Below are 7871 nucleotides of genomic sequence, written 5' to 3'. Positions count from 1 at the left end.
TTGTCAATATTCTGTGAATATATAGGGTTGCATCCAGAGTATAACCATTGGAATCAATTGATTTTTTTGTTAGTCATGTAATGTCCACTAATTTCAGTGAGTCTGCTCTGGTTATGACATAGGCTTAATGACATATGACTATAGGCTTCAGCCTATAGTCCTTTTCTGAAGGCAGTTCTTGTATCGCTTAGCATCATATCCTGTGACAGTAAATTCCAAAGAATGACAGCATGGGAGGAAGTCTACAGTATTATAGTGATGGCTCAGGGGAGGCACTGATTTTCACGCACAGGTGTATGGGGTATTTGAAAAGGGAAATTTGAGTGCTCACCCCCAAAATGTGGATTCTAAGGGTGGAATTCACTGTTGTGCAATGATGAACATTTCATCTGCAAGCATTTAAGCTGTTCTGGGGGTTCTCCCAACCACCCTCAGCCAATTTCAGGGGTGGGTAGGGCTGCCATATGTCCGGCTTTTCCTAGACACATCCTGGAATTGCTCAGCAATTGCGTCTGGGCGGATTTTTGCTGAATCAGCAAAATGCCTGGGGGGAGATGTTCCTGAAAAAAGCTCAACAACTTTGACCCCACCCCCAAAAAGCAAGCCCAACAACTTTGTTATTAATCCTAACAGGAAAGCCTCCATAAACCAATAGGGCTGGAGAATACAAATGCCCAGAATCTGTTTTTAAGCTTCCTGCAGTACTTGTATCAATTCACACATCCAGTGATGTTGAAGCTGAATTCTTCATATGCGATTTTCTTTTGGCTCTCGCCATGTGCACAGTTGGGTCAAGATGGCCTTATGTGATCCAGCTCTGTGTGTGCACTTATATGGGATTGCATCGTGATTTTCGGTATCTGTGCCACAAATTCTGCCAAGATAATCACTGCAGACTTGAAAAATTGTGCAAATCTGGTTCACACAGGATTGCCGCCACATGGTCATGGGGAGGACATAAATCCTCCAATTGGTTGAAGAGAAGTTGGCAGCTTCCCAGGTGTGAACTGGTTGTCTTCTGTAGTCTCTGCAGGCGCAGAAATTGGTTCTATGTCTGCACAGAGCAGACACCAGGAATTTCTTGGGGAGGGAGCCTAGGAGTGAGTGCTCCTACACCCCCCCCCTGCTTGAAGGTGAGAGTGCCCCCCCCCAGATAACTATTGTACAAATCATCTCTCAGCTACCCACTGGTTACATGTCTCTCTGAAATGAATGAATCAGTTTCCCTGGTCCTGACCTCTTAAGCTGCGAAGGATGCTGTCATGGCAAGACAATAAATTCTCTGGTCATCTGTGCAATCACTTGACCTGCTCTATCACCTCCACTGCTTTCCTTAAATGGAATACTCTTGCAGCAATAATGAAGAAATGGAGAGGGGTGTCAGTTGCACAAGCACAAAAGAAATGAAAAATTGCTTACAAGAGATGGGGGAAGAGTTAGCGTTTCTTTTTAGAAAGTTCTCAGTCATTGCCCTACACAGGTACAGAATCCATGTGTGTCTGTTGGCACAGACAAATGTGGCACCAGTTACAGGTAAATTGCATTTTTTAAAAATAAATAAATTGGGACTTCAACTGGATACATGTTTATGCACATCGCAACTTCTTTACAACCTTCAGTCAATATGCAGGATTCTTATATTGTAATTGCTTGCTTTTCTTTGATATATGCCACAGCTGTTCAAAACCTGGGCATGTTGGTTGGATGAAAAAAAAATTACACCTTTTCCTCAGGCAGGTGTGATCTTTTTATATATAAAAAAGTGGTCTGCATTAAGGCCTTCAAACAAGCTGTGGAGGGAAGCACATGTCCCAAGATGGCAAGTTGCCTGCTTCCTTTTGATGAAAACTGGATGTGGGTTTTACTTTTAACACCTATGCTCCCTTTTTCCTACCTATGGTTTAAGTTGCCTTTTACACTAATTCAGTTTATGGTGTTTGTTGGTAGCCTTGTGCTTCTTTCTGGAGATGGGGAAATGGACTAACAGAGCAATCCTGCACTCTTAAGTAATGCCAGGTGTGGTGCTGTAGGAAATGCCTGAAGCCCAGCTATGCTGGTAGAATGCAAGACATGCCACCACCATAGGAATCTGCCTTATACTGAGTTAGACCTTTGGTCGTTCTAGCTTAGTATTGTTCACACTGACTGACAAGACTGTGAGAGGCAAGTCCCTCACAGTGTGAGGGGTGGGGGTGCTGCTGTTACCAGGTTATATGAGGCTGTTAGTTGCCAAGTAAGAGAGGAAAGGGAAATGAGTCGTACCTGGTAAAGGTAAAGGGTAAAGAACCCCTGACCGTTAAGTCCAGTTGTGACTGACTCTGCGGTTGCGGCGCTCATCTTGCTTTACTGGCTGAGGGAGCCGGCGTTTGTCCGCAGACAGCTTCCGGGTCATGTGGCCAGCATGGCTAAATTGCTTCTGGCAAACCAGAGCAATGCACGGAAACGCCGTTTAGCTTTCCGCCGGAGTGGTACCTATTTATCTACTTGCACTTTTCGGCGTGCTTTTGAACTGCTAGGTTGGCAGGAGCTAGGACCAAGCAACAGGAGCTCACCCTGTCGCGGGGATTAAAACCGCCGACCTTCTGATCAGCAAGCCCTAGGCTCTGTGGTTTAGACCACAGCACCACCCGCATTCCCAGTACCTGGTAGGGCAAGACTATTGGGCAAAATAGCAGGAGTGCAGATGGAATGGTCACATGCATTGCCAGGAAATTGGTCGTGGTGGGTGTAATTCAACAATGAATCAATGAGACAGAATTGAAAGTAAATACACATTTCAGCAGTAGCCAGTTAGGAGACAGTTAAGATCAAATGTTAACGGTGACAGCAACTGACTAAATGATATCAGAACAGATATCATATTCCGACAATCCTTTTACAAAAACAAATTTAAAAAACCCCAGTATTGGAAAAAATCCTCAGAAAGTTACTACAAGAAAGACCGCTTCACAAAGGAAGTGGACAAGCAGACTATGGGCCAGTTCAATGCTTGGCCCACGTGTAATGAATCCCACCACCACCCCTAGGGAGCACATAAAGGTAAAGGTAAAGAGACCCCTGACCATTAGGTCCAGTCGTGACCGACTCTGGGGTTGCGGCGCTCATCTCGCTTTATTGGCCGAGGGAGCCGGCGTACAGCTTCCGGGTCATGTGGCCAGCATGACTAAGCCACTTCTAGCGAACCAGAGCAGCGCACGGAAACGCCATTTACCTTCCCGCTGGAGCGGTACCTATTTATCTACTTGCACTTTTATGTGCTTTCGAACTGCTAGGTGGGCAGGAGCAGGGACCGAGCAATGGGAGCTCACCCCGTCACGGGGATTCGAACCGCGACCTTCTGATCAGCAAGTCCTAGGCTCTGTGGTTTAACCCACCGTGCCACCCCTGTCCCTAGGGAGCACATAGGGACTAGCAATAACAGGGAAGTTGTTGTCTGTGACACTGCGGCTGTCTGTGTTGGAGGTACTGTGGTGCCATCCTGCATGTTTGTGTGGTGATGCCAGAACATGTAACTGGGAGCATGTCATTATTACCTTGAATTCATTGACTTATTTACTGCTGCCACAGTCCTTGACTGGTGGGCTGTAGTGATACTCACAGAGACACTGGGGGAATATCTGTTGTTTGCATTTTCTCCTTATTTTGTTCCCTCCTCAGGAACACCCACCCACACATAACTGGGGTATACAGGTAGGTAGCCGTGTTGGTCTGGCGCAGTCGAAATAAAAATAAAAATAAATAAAAAATCGTCTAGTAGCACCTTATAGACCAACTAAGTTTGATCTGGTATAAGCTTTCATATGCATGCACACTTCTTCAGATACAGGGTATACAGTTGCTCTGCCCAGCAGGACACTCCATACCAGATTATTGGCATTTGATGACAATGTGAATAGACTTTCTTTATGCCTTTCTTTAGAACAGAGGTGGGGGGCTTGTATTCCTCCATTCATTGTTGGACTTCAACTCCCATTAATGCCAGAAAATATTATCTGGTGCCTGAGGCAGTCTCTTCAGTCACTCCTGCTTGGGGGATGGTAAAATGTGTGTGCCTGGCATGTGCTGGGACGTCCTTGGATTGTCCAAAGTACGCAGTCAGTTTCCAAGGGAAGAATATTTCAGAGACGACTTCTAGAGTTCTTTCATCTTTAAGAAGCAAAACCCTGTAAGCATTGCCCAGAAAATTCCCACCACTCGAGCACGTCAGCAGTGTGTAAGAAAACAATAAAATATAAGATGAGCTTAGAGTGCATATGAATCTGTCATATCTCCGTGAAGGTTTGCTGAGATTTTTAAAAGGAAGGTGTGTGTTTCTTACAGCCTTTCTAAAACAAAAGAATATGGAACCAGCAGGCATCTTTATGGTACCCGCACTGACAGAACATAACAATCCTGCTGAGCCATTTAGTCCAGCATCCTGTTTGCCTACAGGAAGCCCACTAGCATGACATGAGTTCAAAGAAGCCTGCTGCTTGTGATCCCCAGGAACTGGTATTCAGAGGCATGCTGCCATCAGTCTTGGAAATATAAGTATAGAGCTGCTATGACAAGCAGCCATGGGTAGCCTTATCCTCCATTAGTTTGTCTAACCGTCTTTTAATGCCATCTAAATTAATGGCCACCACTATATATTGACACAGGAATCCTTTTAATTATTATATTTAATGGGGCTGCCAAGTTTTAACCTATACCTTTCAGATTTCCCAGGACAGTGGATGATAAGCTAGTTGCAGCTTCTCCCACGAATTAGTCTCTCATTTCTCTTCTCCCATGAATTAGTCCCTCATTTCTCTTAATTGACATCACATCTACTTGCAGTAGCAAGCAGAACTCTAGGGCTGTGTACATACTCCCATTAACTCTACATCTAGTGCATTCCCACTCACACTGCCTTAGCCACAGGTAGGGGCTGAAGGTAGGGATAGAAAAACCAAGTCCTCTTGATTTTGCATTTTCCCAAATCCTCTTGATTTGCAAGAATACATTCATTTCAATGCACACTTTTACCTAATATTTGCATTTTGTAAACATCGGTTGGGTGGACCAGCGGCATTGTGAAATTTGAATAAGTGCAAATTTTGAAGGGGGGGGGGCTAAGTTTCAGTTCTCAAATCATTTCAGAAAGTGCCTATTTGATACATTTGCCTTTAAATGTGAACTGAATTAAGTTTCTCTCTCATCCCTAGCCACAGTCCACACCTATGCTGTCATTTCTTTTTAAATGCTCCATTTCCTCATAAACCAGCCACAATCGAATTAGAATACATAATAAAACGTATGAAGACATCCATGCCCTAACTCTGCCCACTGGTGTGGACAGACAGCAGGTGACTTGGAAACAGATCCAGCCGTACTGATGTGAACAATAATATGCTAATACAGTCGAAAAAGCAACAGAGGTGGGGGAAGAACCCTGCTGCATTTTAAGGTGCTGGCGCTGCACACAGCTTGGGTGTGATGCCCAGTCAAAGGAAGATGGCAATGTCCGAAAAAGAAACACATGTAGGACAGGGACAGAGATGGAATGTATGCAAGCAGCTGTGACTCTCTTCTCTCCTGCTGCACTGTGGGAGTTAAAGATACGTTGCAGGCATAAAATGCCATTGAATACTTCTTTTCTAGTAATCAGCCACCCTTCTCTCTCTTTCTGGCTACAGTTATGGATGTCTGTTTTTGTTACTGTGATGGTTCTTCTACTCTAATATTCTCCCCCACTATGTAACGTTCTACACCTCTTTTATTTCTTTTGTACAATTCAGCTAACATCTGTTTGGGGGGGGAATACTTCCCAGCATCATCTGCTTGAAATCATGCCTAATATGTGGTTTATGTGACACTCAAAAAGTGAAAGATGAGATCTTGGTACAATTACACCTTCTTGAAGAATTTAAGTTCTGAGACGTACAACTTCTTTTCCCTTCCTCTTTTTGCCTTTAGTCTTTTTATCCTACCTAATTCTTTTCCCACAAGGAGGAACGGCCTTCTCCCAGTTTCCATGCCATAAAATTGGATAGCCCTTGCTGTCTTTGTCTAAAGGTGGGGGATAACAGTTATAGCAGTTGATTGGACAGATGTGGTTGTATTGCACACACACCATACACTTAAAGCAAATCCCCTCAAACAAAGAAGCCTGGGAACTGTAGTTTACCTCTTACAGAGCTATGATTGCATCACCCTGAACAAACTACAACTCCCAAGATTCTTTGAGGGAGCGGGGACATGTTTTAAATGTGCTTTAATTCAACCACCACAAAGCCAAGATAAAGCTAGAAAAGGCAACTGAGTAGTGTTAATGGAGGAATCCGAGGGCTCCCTTGGACAAAAAAAAATGAGGACAAAAGCCAGGAATACCAGAGCAAAACAGCAGCCAGTACGCTTGGTCTTTTTGAAGACTGTCGCGACAGGACTCCCACCTGCCACCAGGTGAAACAAAATGGAAGCCCAGAACAAAAGAAGATCCCAACTTTTATTAGTTACTAATCCTCCAAACTACACCCCTAGAACTACATCACAACTACATCATGACTACATCATTGACACATCACAAAAAGGAGGGGTTGAGGGAGGAGTTGTGGAGGTAACCTGAGTATCTTGTCACCTGGCTGGTTCCTCCTTTCCCCCTCCCCATGAGTCATTTCCAGAGGACAAAGGGGAGCTGGCAGTTTCCTGCCCCCAGAGGGAAGATCTGATCATTGTCCTTTGTTCCAGTCCATGTTGAATCCACTCCCATATGCAAGTCCTTTGTGACCTTGATGGTCTTCTGTCTGGGAACATCAAGGTTGTCATGCCAACTGGGTAGGGCTCCTGTGTATGTGCTGGTACGGTTAAGGGATTATGGCCGTCCTGTATCCAACCATCCCCCTTTGATAGTCCTTCCTTCATGGAGTAAAATAAAAGTGGACCGGTGTAAATCCGATGTATGGTTGATTTGCTATGAATTTATAACAGAAACGTTGCGTATGTCGTGTGTGAGTGTGTCGTGTTTGTACAAACTGAATGATTGTGGGGGGGGGGGTGTTTCCTGCAACAGTAGACACTTGCACTGAACATGACTGAATGTTGCCCATTCTTAAATATCTGTATCACCACTGCAACTTGTGATCTTGCTATGTAAGGAGAAGGGGAATAAACTAGAGGAACACCTCGGGTAAGCAGAAAAACAAAACGTGTGTGTATTCCCCCCCCCCTTTGGCAATCTAGAGGTGCTTGGGGCAGGGGGAAATGCACTGTGTTTATGGGCCTGATTTTGTGAGAAATGAAACAGGGAAGGAATCAGCAGGAAGGAAGAATGATAAGGCAAAGTACTGATGAGAAGCAGGTGTGTTGGCCAGGGACCTTCAGAAGGAGCTGGCAGCCTCCTGGTGCTTTTAAAATAATGGCGTAATCTTGGCTAAAAGGATGAGATTACATTTCATCTTTGGATCAATTTGTGGTGTTTTCTGCTGCACAAATGATGAGCTGGGAGGTTTGGCCCACAGAAGTAGCAATAAAATCTTTGTGCCATCTTCTCTAGCTGGGCTAACTGCAGTTGCCAAAGGAAAAAGGTAACTTTATGTTCATTACTTTTCTGTTTGGGCAAGATAAACATTTTTATTAGGCACCTAAGGATTCTACATAAAACAGTATTCAGCCATTTCTGGCCCTTTGTAATAAATGAAGCTGTTGCCTTTATCTGTAATACATAATCTGAGATTTTCCTTTCTCAAGATTTGACCCATTACATTTTTTGGTGTCTTCTTGTCTGATTTTAATTCCTGTTCCTTTCTTTGTGTCTTTTTTTTGGGGGGGGGGGGGTAATTGATGTTAATCTAGCACCAATAGTGCCCACTTATTGAAAATGTGGGCAATCTTTTAAAAGATCAAATTTCACA

The sequence above is a fragment of the Podarcis filfolensis genome (assembly GCF_964270895.1).
Source record: "Podarcis filfolensis genome assembly, chromosome: 6".
NCBI lineage: Eukaryota > Metazoa > Chordata > Lepidosauria > Squamata > Lacertidae > Podarcis > Podarcis filfolensis.
This window is presented reverse-complemented; position numbering follows the sequence as displayed.